At 40.8% G+C, this 14,515-nt stretch overlaps 1 pseudogene; it reads right to left on the bottom strand.

Annotated features, from left to right (window-relative positions):
• Positions 1–479: 479 nt before the first annotated feature.
• Hspd1-ps3 (heat shock protein family D (Hsp60) member 1, pseudogene 3) lies at positions 480–4,071 on the bottom strand (annotated as a pseudogene).
• Between the last annotated feature and the right edge of the window lie 10,444 nt (positions 4,072–14,515).

The raw sequence follows: 14,515 nt of genomic DNA, 5'->3' as shown, positions 1-14,515 counted from the left end.
ACTTATCATGTAACAGACTGAAAGCCTGCCATGGGAGTTTATGTTTATAACCAAACACTTGAGTATCTGCCAATTATAGCATTCAGCTGATCGGACCACATTCAAATTGGGCAAACCCTGAGCTGTAACTGACCAAGCTCCCAGAATAAGGCCTTACTCTGCATTCTGGTCATGAATGCTAACTGAACTGGTTCAGAAGACAGTCATTTACTGAATCATGTTTTAAAATTTTATTTAAAAGTTTTTAAATCACACTTGTTTAATTGTGTGAGGATGGGGCTATGAAAATGCCGTGGTGGAGGTGCTTCTCTCCTTCCATCGTGTTAGTCCTTGGTATCAAATTCAAATCATCAGACTTGGCAATAAGTGCCTTTACCTGCTAAGCCACAGCACAGCAATTAGAAGAGAATTTTTCTTTTGTTCAATAAGTTCTACTAAATTTATCTTACCTAAAGTTTCTTTTTGGAATGTACAATGTTTTTATTCAAAAATACAAAATAAATTATCTATAGGCATGGACAATGACAGCAGTAAACCATTATGTATTGTCAAAAGAAACCAGTAACTGATGGTTACAGTGATCAGCCAGCCTTCTCTTCAGTCATTTTCTTCAGGTGACTTCTCTGAAGTTATTGGTGAGGAACCTGCCTTGGGCTTTCTGTCACAGTTCATTGATAAGGGCAAAGCACTATTCTAGGAGTTAGAACATGCCACCTCCCATATCCCCTCCCATTCCACCCATTGCACCCATTCCAGGGTCCTTCTCTTCTTTAGGAATTTCTGTCACTACAGTTTCGGCTGTAGTTAGCAAGGAGGCCATGCCAGCAGCATCCAGTAAAGCAGTTCTTACAACCTTCTTTGGATCAATGATTCCCTTTTCCACCATTTTCTCAAAATCTCCAAGCATGGCATCATAACTAAATTCTGAGGAACTCTGCAGAATTTTCTCAACTATCAAAGATCTTCAATACCTGCATTCTTAGCAATGATCATTGCAGGAATTTTAAGTGCTCTTTTAATAATTTCTATACCTATCTTCTGATCTTCATTAGCAAGCTTTAGTGAATCCAAGGCTGGGATGCACCGAAGCAGAGCACAGCCCTCTCCTAGAACAATGCCTTCTTCAACAGCTGCTCTTGTAGCATTGAGAGCATCTGTAACTCTGTCTTTCTTCTCATTCACTTCAACATCACTTGTCCCTCCAACCTTCAACACAGCTACTCCATCTGAAAGTTTAGCAAGTCGCTCGTTTAGCTTTTCCTTTTCATATTCACTAGTTGTGACGTCTAGCTGCTCAGTGACTTCTTGAACATGTTTTTCTTTTTTTCTTTTCTTTTTTTTATTAACTTGAGTATTTCTTATATACATTTCGAGTGTTATTCCCTTTCCCGGTATCTGGGCAAACTTCCCCCTCCCCCTCCCCTTCCTTATGGGTGTTCCCCTCCCAACCCTCCCCCCATTGCTGCCCTCCCCCCACCAGTCTAGTTCACTGGGGGTTCAGTCTTAGCAGGACCCAGGGCTTCCCCTTCCACTGGTGCTCTTACTAGGATATTCATTGCTACCTATGGGGTCAGAGTCCAGGGTCAGTCCATGTATAGTCTTTAGGTAGTGGCTTAGTCCCTGGAAGCTCTGGTTGCTTGGCATTGTTGTACATATGGGGTCTCGAGCCCCTTCAAGCTCTTCCAGTTCTTTCTCTGATTCCTTCAACGGGGGTCCTATTCTCAGTTCAGTGGTTTGCTGCTGGCATTCGCCTCTGTGTTTGCTGTATTCTGGCTGTGTCTCTCAGGAGCGATCTACATCCGGCTCCTGTCGGTCTGCACTTCTTTGCTTCATCCATCTTGTCTAATTGGGTGGCTGTATATGTATGGGCCACATGTGGGGCAGGCTCTGAATGGGTGTTCCTTCAGTCTCTGTTTTAATCTTTGCCTCTCTCTTCCCTGCCAAGGGTATTCTTGTTCCCCTTTTAAAGAAGAAGTGAAGCATTCACATTTTGATCATCCGTCTTGAGTTTCATTTGTTCTAGGCATCTAGGGTAATTCAAGCATTTGGGCTAATAGCCACTTATCAATGAGTGCATACCATGTATGTCTTTCTGTGATTGGGTTAGCTCACTCAGGATGATATTTTCCAGTTCCAACCATTTGCCTACGAATTTCATAAAGTCGTTGTTTTTGATAGCTGAGTAATATTCCATTGTGTAGATGTACCACATTTTCTGTATCCATTCCTCTGTTGAAGGGCATCTGGGTTCTTTCCAGCTTCTGGCTATTATAAATAAGGCTGCAATGAACATAGTGGAGCACGTGTCTTTTGTATATGTAGGGGCATCTTGTGGGTATATGCCCAAGACAGGTATAGCTGGATCCTCAGGCAGTTCAATGTTCAATTTTCTGAGGATCCTCCAGACTGATTTCCAGAATGGTTGTACCAGTATGCAATCCCACCAACAATGGAGGAGTGTTCCTCTTTCTCCACATCCTCGCCAGCATCTGCTGTCACCTGAGTTTTTGATCTTAGCCATTCTCACTGGTGTGAGGTGAAATCTCAGGGTTGTTTTGATTTGCATTTCCCTTATGACTAAAGATGTTGAACATTTCTTTAGGTGTTTCTCAGCCATTCGGCATTCCTCAGCTGTGAATTCTTTGTTTAGCTCTGAACCCCATTTTTTAATAGGGTTATTTGTTTCCCTGCGGTCTAACTTCTTGAGTTCTTTGTATATTTTGGATATAAGGCCTCTATCTGTTGTAGGATTGGTAAAGATCTTTTCCCAATCTGTTGCTTGCCGTTTTGTCCTAACCACAGTGTCCTTTGCCTTACAGAAGCTTTGCAGTTTTATGAGATCCCATTTGTCGATTCTTGATCTTAGAGCGTAAGCCATCGGTGTTTTGTTTAGGAAATTTTTTCCAGTGCCCATGTGTTCCAGATGCTTCCCTAGTTTTTCTTCTATTAGTTTGAGTGTGAACACGTTTTTCAATGTGAGCTTTGTCACCTTTTCCTTTCAAAAGCATGGCATCATCTTTGGTGACAATGACCTCTTCAACTTTTCCTAAATCATGAGCTTGAACATCTTCAAGATTTAGATTCAACCCTCTTCTCCAAACACCGTGCCACCAATAGTGATAGCCTTATCTTTAAGCTGGTTCTCCCTGTTGTCCACAAACCCTGGAGCTTTGACTGCTACAACCTGAAGACCAACTTTTAGCCTGTTCAAAACCAGTGTGCTAAGAGCTTCTGCATCATCATCTTCAGCAATTATGACCAAGGGCTTCCGATGAGCATTGGCAATTTCAAGAGCAGGTACAGTGGACTGAACACTAGAAATTTTCTTTTCACTCAACAAAACATAAGCATCTTGGAATTCACATTTTTGACCTTTTGATGTGTTAATAAAATATGGGGAAATATATCCTCTATCAAACTTCATGCCTTCAATAATTTCTAGCTCATCATTAGGGGTTTTCCCATCCTTCACTGTGATGACGCCCTTTCTTCCAACCTTCTTCACTGCATCAGAAATGATGTTCCCAGTGTCTTTGTCTCTGTTTGCAGAAATTGTAGCAACCTGAGCAATTTCTTCAGGGGTTGTCACAGGTTTGGATTGTTTTTTAAGTTCAGCAATTACAGCATCAACAGCCAACATCACACCTCTCCGGATTTCCACTGGATTAGCTCCTTTACTGATCTTCTCAAGGCCCTCCTTGGCAATAGACCATGCCAGAACAGTGGCAGTGGTGGTGCCATCCCCAGCCTCTTCATTTGTGTTATTGGCAACATCCTGAACAAGTATAGCTCCGATATTTTTGTATTTATCCTTTAAATCAATTGACTTTGCAACAGTGACCCCATCTTTTGTTACTTTGGGACTTCCTCAACTTTGTTCAATAATCACTGTTTTTCTCTTTGGCCCCATTGTAACAGCTACAGCATCGGCTAAAAGATCTACACCTTGAAGCATTAAGGCTCGAGGATCCGCACCAAATTTTACATCTTGGTATAGGCCCGAATGAGATGAGGAGCCAGTGTCCGAGACACTGGTCTCGTCTGGCGAAGGGTTGTGGGTAGTCGAAGCATTTCTGCGGGGCGGCCGCGGGAGAGCACAAGGCGAGGCAGGCCATCTGCGGCGAGTGAAGGTTACCTAAAGTTTTATGAACAATATTTGTTCATCTTGGCTATAAGGCCATATTGAATTTTTGTTAAATTCTTTTAGAATTATATGCTTCTTTCAAAGATTTTCTTTTTTTCCCCCTCCATCTTTATTTTATTTTTTTATCATTATTAACTTGAGTATTTCTTATTTACATTTCGATTATTATTCCCTTTCCTGGTTTCCGGGACAACATCCCCCTAACCCTTCTCTCTCCCCTTCTATATGGGCTTCCGCTCCCCATACTCTCCCCATTACCACCCTCCACCCAACAATCACGTTCACTGAGGGTTCAGTCTTGGCAGGACCAAGGGCTTCCCCTTCCACTGGTGCTATTACTAGGCTATTCATTGCTATCTATGAGGTTGGAGCCCAGGGTCAGTCCATGTATAGTCTTGGGTACTGGCTTAGTCCCTGGAAGCTCTGGTTGGTTGGCATTGTTGTTCATATGGGGTCTGGAGCCCCTTCAAGCTCTTCCAGTCCTTTCTCTGATTCCTTCAACGGGGGTCCCATTCTCAGTTCAGTGGTTTGCTGCTGGCATTCTGTTTTAAACTTTGCCTCCCTAAACCCTTCCAAGGGTATTCTTGTTCCCCTTCTAAAGAAGGAGTGAAGCATTTGCATTTTGGTCATCCCTCTTGAGTTTCATGTGTTCTGTGCATCTAGGGTAATTCAAGAATTTGGGCTAATAGCCACTTATCAATGAGTGCATACCATGTGTGTTTTTCTGTGGTTGGGTTACCTCACTCAGGATGATATTTTCCAGTTCTATCCATTTGCCTATGAATTTCATAAAGTCATTGTTTTTGATAGCTTAGTAGTATTCCATTGTGTAGATGTACCACATTTTCTGTATCCATTCCTCTGTTGAAGGGCATCTGGGTTCTTTCCCAGATCTTTTCCCAGTTGGTTGCTTGCCATTTTGTCCTAACCACAGTGTCCTTTGCCTTACAGAATCGTTGCAGTTTTATGAGATCCCATTTGTCAATTCTTGATCTTAGAGCATAAGCCATTGGTGTTTTGTTCAGGAAATTTTCTCCAGTGCCCATGTGTTCGAGGTTCTTCCCCACTTTTTGTTCTATTAGTTTGAGTGTATCTAGATTTTCTTAACTTGATGGTTCTTGCTGACTGATATGTTTATAAAATATAAAGAGAGGGGAGATATGTTCTATGGAGGTGTAGTGAGGTATTGGGAGAGTGAGTGCCTCAGCAGGCCCAGGCTGAGGCATCCCTTCCCCCATGAGGAACCAGCCACATGATGGTATAATATAGAATAGAATTTATTCAAAGCATGGAGAGGGGAGTTTAGAGGGTAGTAGAGGCAGAGAAAGGCAGAGGCGGGCGGCAAGAGAGGAGAAGTAGAGGAGTAGTGAGTAGAGGAGAAGAGAGTAGAGGCCAGCCTTGAGCACATGGAGAGAATGGGGGGAAGGAAATGGGGAGAGAGTGGAAATAGAAAGGCAATAGTAAGAGACGAGCAAGAAGGCAAGAGAGCAAGAGAGGAGAAAGGGGTGGGGAGCAAGCAGCCCCTTTTATAGTGGTGAGTCAAACCTACTTGACTGTTGCCAGGTAACCGTGGGACAGAGCATACTGGGCTGTTGCCAGGTTACTGTGGAATGAAGTTTAGACAGAATGATGACACTATCACTAGAAATATCTGGGAATATGACTTATTACCAAATAAAAATTTAAAAATTTAAACTTTATCCTGCCCCTACTCAAATGCAGTAGAAGGGAGAGCTGACTCCACCCCTTGCTAACTGTGCCACTGGATGAACTGGCCCTACTCCTAGCCTGGCATTGAGGGAGAGCTGGTCCTGGTAGTATAGATATGGGAGAGCTGGCCCTATGTTTAGCGTGAGCATCAAGAGCTGATACTGTGGGTATGGGAGAGCTGGCACTAGTGGTGTGAGCTCAGCAAAGCTTGCCCCTAGCACTTGCCTGGGCAGTAGATCTGGCCCTAGTGGGTGCAGGAGAGTTGGCGGGTTGACCAATTTCAGCTACCACCTAGGCTCAGATCCAGTTCTTTGGATTGGCCCACCACAACATCTACTTCTACGTTGAGTATGAACTACTGGAGCTTAGAAGGGGATGATCCTGTAGAATCAAAGCTGCAGGAGCAACAGCAAGGTGTCTGAAAGCAGTCTCTTTGAGGATCCAGTATTGATTGTGTAGCAGCATCCAGGAGTCTTGAACCGGACCAATGACTCATTGCCGTGAACATTTGCAAGTAAAGCTGTTTGGGCAAAAGGGTATACTGTGTGATATACCATGATACACTGCAGCTTCCATGGCAAATAATGGGGGGAGATTACAAAGGTGGAGGAGGGATATGGAAGGACAGGGAAATAGTGAAATTGGGGTACATGATGCAAACATCATAAAAATCAATTAAAATATCTTAAAAATTAAAACTGACATAAAACAGTGTAAAAACAAGTTTGGATGGTCTTTCTAAGCCTGGGCCTGACCCTCCTTTTTTTTCTGAGCCTAAGATTGCATAGGTTGGACACCACAAAATAATGTATCTGCATCATTTCTATCCTTAGCTGATCTTTTCCCAACTAACTGTAGAAAAGCATAAAAACTTCCAGATTTTAACTTCCTAAGTAGCTGCAATGCTTAGCAGAGTTGAGCATTTCACATTCCTCAAAAGTATTGAAGTAGAAGCTCCTGAGGAAGTTGCTGAAAGATTGATTGCTGAGACCTGCCTTACTGTGTCTGATTAGGTTGGAAATGGTTGAGGAGTTAGACTTTGGTTTACAAGCTCCTAGATGCTGCTGCTGGTGGTCTGAGAACACAGCATGTCGGGGGCAATCAACCCAAGGCTGGAGCTGCTCTTTGCTGGCATGCACTGTGTCTGTATAATTTGACGCCTACTCATGTGTACATGATAGAAGTTAAAACTAAGACCATGTGGAATTCCAGTTTGAGTTCTGCTTTTACCTACACACACACTTGTGTCTGCTTTTGTCCGTCCCTCATGATCTGCTTCCAAGTATAGTCACCGCAATGCTTTGCTCCATGTCAGTGCTCTTCATGCTGACCATCCACTTCTTTACACCTCTGAGACAGGATAATTATGTCTTCTCAGAGTCCATTCAGTATGATTATTCAGAAACTTTGTTAATATAACAAATTGTTTAAGATATGATTGTTCTTAATATGGTATGGTAGAATGTAAGAATGAATGAAAGAATTTCTTTTTTTTTCATTTTTTTATTGCAAAAATTTTATTTACATTTCAAATTATTCCCTATACCAGTTTCCCATCTATAAGTCCCATATCACATTCCTCTCCCCTTCTTCTATAAGGGAGTTCCCCCTCCCCAACCACAGTCCATTCCCGCCTCACCAACCTGACATTCCCCTACACTCAGGAGTCCAGCCTTGGCAGGACCAAGGCCTTCTCCTCTGCTACAACAATCAGTCCTCTGCTACATGTGCAGCTGGAGCCCTGGGTCAGGCCACGTGTAGTCTTGGGTAGGGGTTTGGTCCCTGGGAGCTCTCTTTTGTTGGTATTGTTGTTCTTATGGGGTTGCAAACCTCTTCAGCTCCTTCAATCCTTTCTCTAACTCCAACAACAGGGACCCCATTCTCACATCAACGGTTGGCTAATAGCATTTGCCTCTGTATTTGACTTGCTCTGGCTGAGCCTCTCAGCAGAGAGCTACATCAGGCTCCTGTCTGCATGCAGTTCTTGGCATCAGCAATATTGTCTGGGTTTGGTGGCTGTATGTATATGGGCTGGATCCCCAGGTGGTGAAGGCTCTGACTTCCTTCAGTCTCTGCTCCAAACATTGTCTGCATATGTCCGTCTATGAATATTTTTGTTCTACCTATTAAGAAGGACTGAAGTATCTGCACTTTGGTCTTCCTTCTTGAGTTTCATGTGATCTGTAGATTGTATCTTGGGTAATCCCAGCTTTTGGGCTAATGTCCACTTACAGGGAGTGCATACCATGTGTGTTTTTTTTATGATTAGGTTACCACACTCAGGATGATATTTTCTAGTTTCATCCATTTGCCTATAAATTTCATGACGTCATTTTTTTAATAGCTGAGTAGTACTCCATTGTGTAGCTGTACCACAATTTATGTATCCATTCCTCTGTTTGGGTTCATATGGGTTCTTTCCAGCCTCTGGCTATTATAAATAAGGCTGCTATGAACATAGTAGAAAAACTGTCTTTGTTGTATGTTGGGGCATCTTTTGGGTATAGCTGGGTCCAGGAGAGGTATAGCTGGATCCTCAGGTAGTATTATGTACAATTTTTTTCTGAGGAACCTCCAGACTGATTTCCAGAATGGTTGTTCCAGTCTGCAATCCCACCAGCAATGGAGGAGTGTTCCTCTTTCTCCACATCGTTGCCAGCAATGGTTGTCACCTGAGTTTTTTATCTTAGCCATTCTAACTGGTGTGAGGTAGAATCTCAGGGTTGTTTTGGTTTGCATTTCCCTGATGACTAAGGATGTTTAACATTTCACTAGGTACTTCTCAGCCATTCGATATTCCTCAGCTGAGAACTTTTTGTTTAACCGTGTACTCCATTTTTAATAGGGTTATTTGATTCACTGCATAAATTGGATATTAGTGCTTTATTGGATCTAGGATTGATAAAGATCTTTTCCCAATCTGTTGGTCACTGTCTTGTCCTAATGACAGTGTCCTTTGCCTTACATAAGCTTTGCAGTTTTATGAGGTCCCATTTGTTGATTCTTGATCTTAGAGCATAAGCCATTGGTGCTTAGCTCAGGAAATTTTCCCCAGTGCCCATGTGTTAGAGCCTGTCTCCTACTTTCCTTTCTATTAGTTTGAGTGTATCTGGTTTGATATGGAGGTCCTTGATCCACTTGGACGTAAGCTTTGTACAGGGTGATAAGCATGGATCTATCTGCATTCTTCTACATGTTGACCTCCAGTTAAACCAGCATCATTTGTTGAAAATGCTATCTTTTTTCCATTATTTAGTTTTAGCTCATTTGTCAAAGATCAAGTGACCATAGATGTATCAATTCATTTTTGGATCTTTAATTCTATTCCATTGATCTACCGGTCTGTCTCTACCAATACCGTACGTTTTTGTTTTTGTTTTTGTTTTTGTTTTTGTTTTTGTTTTTGTTTTTGTTTTTGTTTTTGTTTTTGTTTTTTTGTTTTTTTTTTTTACCAGTATTACACTGTAATACTGCTTGAGGTCATAGATGGTGATTCCCCCCAGATGTTCTTTTATTTTTAGGGATAGTTTTGCTATCCTGGGTTTTTTATTATTCCAAATGAATTTGCAAATTGCTCTTTCTAACTCTGTGAAGAATTGAGTTAGAATTTTGATGGGGTTTGCATAGAACCTGTAGATTGCTTTTGGCAAGATGGCCATTTTAACTATATTAATCATGTCAATCCATGAGCATGGGAAGCATTTCCATCTTCTGAAATTTTCAATTTCTTTCCTCAGGGACTGAAGTTCTTTTTATACTGATCTTTCATTTTCTTGGTTAGAGTCACACGGAGGTATTTTATGTTATTTGGGACTATGGTGAAGGGTGTAATTTCTCTAATTTCTTTCTTAGCCTGTTTATCCTTTGAGTAGAGGAAGGCCACTGATTTGTTTGAGTTAATTTTGTACCCAGCCACTTTGTTGAAGTTGTTTCTCAGGCCCAGTAGTTTTCTGGTGGAACCTTTGGGTTCACTCAAGGACACTATCATATCATCTCCAAATAGGGATATTTAACTTCTTCCTTTCCCATTTGTATCCCTTTGTCATCTTTTTGTTGTCTGATTGCTCTGACTAGGCATTCGAGAACTATATTGAATAAGTAGGGAGAGAGTGGGCAGCCTTGTCTAGTCCCTGATTTTAGTGGGATTGCTTCAAGTTTCTCTCCATTTAGTTCGATGTTTGCTACTGGTTTCCTCTATATTGCTTTTATTATATTTAGGTATGGGCCTTGAATTCCTGATCGTTCTAAGATTTTTAACATGAAGGGGTGTTGAATATTGTCAAATGATTTCTCAGCATCTAATGAGATGATCATGTGGTTTTATTCTTTGAGTTTATTCACATATTGGATTATGTTGATGGATTTCCATATATTTAACCATCCCCGCACCCCTGGGATGAAGCCTACTTGATCATGATGGGTGATCTTCTTGATGTTTTCTTGGATTCAGTTTGCAAGGATTTTTTTTTTACATTCAATGTAATTTTATAAAAAAACATTAAGGTTCACAGTCTCAGTCTCATTACCAATGCACTTTCCACCAACTTATGAATAAACAATCTTTGCCCATGATTTAAAATGTTGCATGCTTTTAATATAGTAAACTAGTTTGATTATATTTTAATCCTCCTTAACATGCAGTCATCTTTTTGAAGACTGAATCTGTGTCTCTCATTCTTTCTTTCTTTCTTTTTTTCTTTTTTGGATATGATTGCTTTAATTTTTCTTTTTTTTTGATGTTACAAATTTTTTTTAATTTATTTAATACTTAATAATAATTCTTTGGTTTCCGGGCAAACATCCCCCTCCCCCCTCCCCTTCCTTATGGGTGTTCCCCTCCCAACCCTCCCCCCATTGCCGCCCTCCCCCCAACAGTCTAGTTCACTGGGGGTTCAGTCTTAGCAGGACCCAGGGCTTCCCCTTCCACTGGTGCTCTTACTAGGATAATCATTGCTACCTATGAGGTCAGAGTCCAGGGTCAGTCCATGCATAGTCTTTAGGTAGTGGCTTAGTCCCTGGAAGCTCTGGTTGCTTGGTATTGTTGTACATATGGGGTCTCGAGCCCCTTCAAGCTCTTCCAGTTCTTTCTCTGATTCCTTCAACGGGGTCCTATTCTCAGTTCAGTGGTTTGCTGCTGGCATTCGCCTCTGTATTTGCTGTATTCTGGCTGTGACTCTCAGGAGAGATCTACATCCGGCTCCTGTCGGTCTGCACTTCATTGCTTCATCCATCTTGTCTAATTGGGTGGCTGTATATGTATGGGCCACATGTGGGGCAGGCTCTGAATGGGTGTTCCTTCAGTCTCTGTTTTAATCTTTGCCTCTCTCTTCCCTGCCAAGGGTATTCTTGTTCCCCTTTTAGAGAAGGAGTGAAGCATTCACATTTTGATCATCTGTCTTGAGTTTCATTTGTTCTAGGCATCTAGGGTAATTCAAGCATTTGGGCTAATAGCCACTTATCAGTGAGTGCATACCATGTATGTCTTTCTGTGTTTGGGTTAGCTCACTCAGGATGATATTTTCCAGTTCCAACCATTTGCCTACGAATTTCATAAAGCCGTTGTTTTTGATAGCTGAGTAATATTCCATTGTGTAGATGTACCACAATTTCTGTATCCATTCCTCTGTTGAAGGGCATCTGGGTTCTTTCCAGCTTCTGGCTATTTTAAATAAGGCTGCGATGAACATAGTGGAGCATGTTTCTTTGCTATATGTTGGGACATCTTTTGGGTATATGCCCAAGAGAGGTATAGCTGGATCCTCAGGCAGTTCAATGTCCAATTTTCTGAGGATCCTCCAGACTGATTTCCAGAATGGTTTTACCAGTCTGCAATCCCACCAACAATGGAGGAGTGTTCCTCTTTCTCCACATCCTCGCCAGCATCTGCTGTCACCTGAGTTTTTGATCTTAGCCATTCTCACTGGTGTGAGGTGAAATCTCAGGGTTGTTTTGATTTGCATTTCCCTTATGACTAAAGATGTTGAACATTTCTTTAGGTGTTTCTCAGCCATTCGGCATTCCTCAGCTGTGAATTCTTTGTTTAGCTCTGAACCCCATTTTTTAATAGGGTTATTTGTCTCCCTGCGGTCTAACTTCTTGAGGTCTTTGTATATTTTGGATATAAGGCCTCTATCTGTTGTAGGATTGGTAAAGATCTTTTCCCAATCTATTTGTTGCCGATTTCTCCTAACCACAGTGTCCTTTGCCTTACAGAAGCTTTGCAGTTTTATGAGATCCCATTTGTCGATTCTTGATCTTAAAGCATAAGCCATTGGTGTTTTGTTCAGGAAATTTTTTCCAGTGCCCATGTGTTCCAGATGCTTCCCTAGTTTTTCTTCTATTAGTTTGAGTGTATCAGGTTTGATGTGGAGGTCCTTGATCCACTTGGACTTAAGCTTTGTACAGGGTGATAAGCATGGATCAATCTGCATTCTTCTACATGTTGACCTCCAGTTGAACCAGCACCATTTGCTGAAAATGCTATCTTTTTTCTATTGGATGGTTTTGGCTCCTTTGTCAAAAATCAAGTGACCATAGGTGTGTGGGTTCATTTCTGGGTCTTCAATTCTATTCCATTGGTCTATCTGTCTGTCTCTGTACCAATACCATGCAGTTTTTATCACTATAGTTTGCAAGGATTTTATTGAGCATTTTTGCATCAATGGTCATGAAGTATATTTGTTTGAAGTTCTCCTTCTTTGGTGGGCCTTTGTGTGGTTTAGGTATAAGCATAATTGTGGCTTTATAGAATGAACTGGGTACAGTTCTCTCTGTTTCTATTTTGTAGAGTAATTAGAAGAGCATTGGTATTAGGTCTTCTTTGAAGTTCTGATAGAATTCTGCACTAAACCTATCTGGTCCTGGGCCATTTTTGGTTTGGAGACTTTTAATAACTGCTTCTATTTCTTTAAGGATGATGGGACTGTTTAGATGGTTTATCTGTTCCTAACTTTGGTACCTGGTATATATCTATTAAATTTTCCCTTTCACCCACATTTTCCAGTTTTGTTGAATATAGGCTATTGTAGTAGGATCTGATGATTTTTTTTTAATGTCCTCAATTTTTGTTGTTATGTCTCCCTTTTCATTTCTGATCTTGTTAATTTGGATAATCTCCCTCTGCCCTCTGGTTAGTCTGGCTAAGTGTTTTTCTATCTTGTTGATTTTCTCAAAGAACCAGCTCCTCACTTTGCTGATTCTTTGTATAATTCTTTTTGTTTTTATTTGGTTGAGTTTTGCCCTGAGTTTGATTATTTCCTGCCATGTGCTCATCTTGGGTATATTTGCTTCCTTTTGTTCTAGAACTTTATGTGTGCTGTTAAGGTGCTAGTGTGTGCCATTTCCAGTTTCTTTTTGGTGGCACTCAGAGCTGTGGATTTTCCTCTTAGCACTGCTTTCATCATGTCCCATAAATCTGGGTATGTTGTGCCATCATTTTAGTTAAATTCTAAAAAGTATTTAATTTCTTCCTTGACTAAGTTTTCACTGAGTAGAATATTGTTCAGTTTCCATGTGTATGTGGGCTTTCTTTCGTTTTTGTTTTCATTGAAAACCAGTTTTAGTCTGTGGTGATTTGATAGGACGTATGGGATTATTTCAGTCTTCTTGTAACTTTTGAGGCCTGTTTTGTGACTGATGCTATGGTCAATTTTGGAAAATGTACTGTGAGGTGCTGAGAAGCAGGCATATTCTTTTGTTTTAGGATGACATATTCTATAAATATCTGTTAAATCCATTTGTTTTGAAACTTCTGTTAGTTTCTCTATTTTTGTTTAGTTTCTCTTTCCAGGATCTGTCCATTGATAAGGGTGGGGTGTTAAAATCTCCTGCGATTATCATGTGAGGGGCAATGTGTGCTTTGAGCTTTAGTAAGCTTTCTTTTATGAATGTAGATTCTCTTGCATTTGGAGCGTAGATATTCAGGATTGAGAGTTCATCTTGGTGGATTTTTCCTTTGATGAATATGAAGTGTCCTTCCTTACCTTTTTTGATAACTTTTGGTTGAAAGTCCATTTTATTCAATATTAGAATGGCTCCTGTAGCTTGATTCTTGGCACCATTTGCTTGGAAAATTATTTTCCAGCCTTTTACTGTGAGGTACTGTCTGTCTTTTTCACTGAGGTATGTTTCCTGTATGCAGCAAAATACTGTGTCCTCTTGATGTATCTAGTTTTTTAGTCTTTGCCTTTTTATTGTGGAACTGAGTCCATTGATGTTAAGAGATATTAAGGAATAGTGATTGTTGTTTCCTGCTATTTTTGTTGTTAGAAGTGGAATTATGTTTTTGTTGTTCTCTTCTTTTGGGTTTGTTGCAAGTACATTACTTTCTTGCTTCTTTCTAGGGGTAGTTTCCTACCTTATATTTGTATTTTCCATATATTATCCTTTATAGTGCTGGTTTGTGGAAAAGATATTGTCATGGAATAACTTGATTTCTCCATCTATGTTCATTAAGAGTTTGGCTGGATACAGTAACCTGGGCTGGCATTTGTGTTTTCTTAGGGTCTGTATGACAGCTGCCCGGCATCTTCTGACTTTCATAGTCTCTGGTGAGAAGTCTGGTGTGATTCTGATAGATCTGCCTTTATATGTTACTTGACCTTTTTCCCTTACTGCTTTTAATATTCTCTCTTTGTTTTGTGTGTTTGGTGTTTTGACTAT

The sequence above is a fragment of the Rattus norvegicus genome, chromosome 17 (genome assembly GCF_036323735.1).
Source record: "Rattus norvegicus strain BN/NHsdMcwi chromosome 17, GRCr8, whole genome shotgun sequence".
Classification (NCBI taxonomy): domain Eukaryota; kingdom Metazoa; phylum Chordata; class Mammalia; order Rodentia; family Muridae; genus Rattus; species Rattus norvegicus.
This window is presented reverse-complemented; position numbering and strand designations above follow the sequence as displayed.